Source organism: Grammomys surdaster, unplaced genomic scaffold, assembly GCF_004785775.1.
Source record: "Grammomys surdaster isolate TR1022 unplaced genomic scaffold, NIH_TR_1.0 125349, whole genome shotgun sequence".
Lineage (NCBI taxonomy): Eukaryota > Metazoa > Chordata > Mammalia > Rodentia > Muridae > Grammomys > Grammomys surdaster.
Genome location: NW_021620222.1, coordinates 147438 through 150104, shown reverse-complemented (window position 1 = coordinate 150104; position 2667 = coordinate 147438). Strand labels below are relative to the sequence as shown.

The following is a 2667-nucleotide window of genomic DNA, read 5'->3' as shown; positions in this document are numbered from 1 at the left end:
GCGGCCCCGGCCCCCCCGGGCGGCCGGGGCCGAGGGAGGGAGGGAGGGAGGGAGGGGAGGGGGGGGGGAGGGACGAAGGGAGGGAGGGAACTGTACTTGATGTTTGGCTCCTTCCTTCAGATGGGCTGGAATGTGGATGGAGGGATGGAGTGACCCAGCTTCAACCCTGTTGGGATGGACACACTGTGAAACAATGTAGAAAGGTCTTAGGCTCATGAGTTGTCCCATAGAGTTCAAACATCCCACGATGCACTCTTTGACACAGATTAGTGTCTGCCTCCTTTGTTATTGTGCTTCAAGGCAGAAGAGAGAAGAGTTGCCCCTGACAGCTCAAGGATTTAAGATGGTCCTCCTGGCCTACTGATTACCCCTGACATCAACTCCAGACAGGGCCACTAGAGCAAGACATGAATATGAGAGCACTGTGCAGTTATGTCTTAGCAGAAACCAGACACAGAACTGTTAAACACATAAACTACAGAAATTATGTAACAGCCCCCCACCTGGCTCAAAACTGAGGGCTGTATCTCACATCAGCACCCTGTGCTTAAAGCCCCCAGATGCTCCATCTTGCATTTGAAATAACACACTCCCTTGGTGGACATGTGCTCTTCTACACGTGGTGTGAGGACCCTGTTTGACAGCAACATTCCAAGGCTCTTTGTAGCCCTAGCTGTCCGGGAACTCACTCTGAGGGCCAGGCTGACCTTAAACGCAGAGAGCCACCTGCCTCTGCCTCTCTTGCTGGGATTGCAGGGGTGTACCACCGCTTTAATCTGTGTATTATCAGAATCCATGTCTTATTGACTCTTTTTCATCTTCCCTTCTGTCATACTTCAAACACAGACATTTTCCAGTATGTGTCACTGTAATGCACCAAGCATTTCATGATGGTGCTGGGAATCAAACCTGGGGCCTTTCAAAGGGCTGGGCAGGTGCTCCATCATTGAGCCATACCTCCAGCCCCATCACTAGAGATTCTAGGCCAGCACTTTCTTGTTTCTCATCATGGCATGCCGCTTTGTCACTTGAAGTAACACCATGTTGTTACACTGTTGTGTAACACATGTTGTAACACTGAGCTGACCAATCTCCCTGAGTACTGTAGAATTTCTCTCATGTGCGAACACACACACACACACACACACACACACACACACAGTGCTTTGCTCAAGTGTACCATACAGGTACATTTACCTTAATTAATTAATTAATTAATTAACTACCTTCATTCCACAATGCTTTGTAATTGGTTGTCACCACATTTCTGAGCAACATAAGGACCATTTGCTCAAGTGTGTGAGTGTGTGTGTGTGCATGTATGTACATGTCTGTGTATATATGTGTGTGTGTTGGGGTTACCTTTTCTTCATGTTGTGTGAAGGTGTATCTCTGTATTTTTATTTGTTAACTTTTGTAAACACTGTGGCGGTCAGTCAGCCCTCACCTGCCTAAAGGCAGTCTAGAATTGTACTGATTGGTTGTAATAAAGAGCAGAGGGCCAATAGCTGGGCAGGAAGTGAAGGCTGGAACTTCTGGGCAGAAAGAGGGGACACTGGGGGAAGAAAGAGATCCTGAAGATTCAGAGAATGGACAGAGGGGAACAGGACAGACGGCAGTGGAGCAGAGAGGCACAGAGCTAGCCATGTGGCTGGTGGGGGCCAAGACAGTCAACTTTCAGGTAGCTGGGAGACTGCCCTAGCTAGAGGTCTATGCTTTGAACTATATCAAAGCCTCCGTGTCATCATTATACCACTGAGGTTCCAAGAAAGTTCTGCTATATGCGTGTGTACATGTCTTTGTGTGTGTGCACATGTGTGTGGAAGTCAGAGGCCAACCTCAGGTGTTGTTCCTAAGGTTCTGCTCACTTTGTGTTTTGAGACAGTATCAGTGGACTGGCCACTGTTTAGTGAGCCCCAGGGAACTACCTGTCTCTGCCTGTGCAGTGGTGGGACTACAGGTATGTACCACCACACCTGCTTTGTTGTTGAAAGCTTTGCTTTTAATTCCAATTGTGTCTGAGTATGTGTGGCCCACACTTATGTGAATGTGAGGCCAGAAGAGGGCATCGAATCTTCTAGAGCTGGGATAACCAGTGGTGATTAGCTGCCTGGTGTGGGTACTGGAAAGCAAATACTCCTCTGCGAGAGCTACCGAGTCACCTCTCCTGCCCATTTTGTTTTGTTTAACATGGGTTCTGAGGGGTTGAACTTGGGCCCTTATGCATGCATGGCAAACACTGCTGACTGAGCCATTTCCTACCTTTTTAATGGTGTTTTGAGGCAGGGTCTCAATCTACAGCCCAGACTGTCTTGAACTCATTAAGTAGCCCAGGCTGGCCTTGAACTCATGGTGATCCTCCTACCTCAACCTCCTGAGTGCTAAGATGGAAGGTGTGCGTCACCATACCCAGGCTACAGCTGCAGCGTGGTTTGAACATCATTGCACTTAAATTTTACTTTATTTTTGATTTTGTGTGCACGTGACTGACATACTTAGGGAGGCCAGAAGTGGGAGTCAGATCCACTGGAGCTAGAGTTGCGGGTGGTAGGAAGTAGGTAGGGAGGGAGTAGGGAGGGAGGGAGTAGGGAGGGAGGGAGTGGGTAGGGAGGGAGTAGGGAGGGAGGGAGTGGGTAGGGAGGGAGTGGGTAGGGAGGGAGTGGGTAG

General features: G+C 49.0%; 1 protein-coding gene across 2 annotated transcripts in view; it reads right to left on the bottom strand.

The window, feature by feature from the left end:
• The window catches only part of CUNH19orf81 (chromosome unknown C19orf81 homolog), a 13386-nt gene that overhangs the window by 3764 nt on the left and 6955 nt on the right, over window positions 1-2667 (bottom strand). Inside the window, exon 1 of one of the 2 annotated variants that reach the window (XR_003713768.1) lies at window positions 97-134. The exons of the other annotated variant lie outside the window; for it this stretch is intronic. The gene's annotated coding sequence lies outside the window, so the exon portion shown is untranslated. Of the gene's footprint in view, window positions 1-96; window positions 135-2667 lie in introns of those variants that run through there. 2 annotated transcript variants of the gene reach the window in all.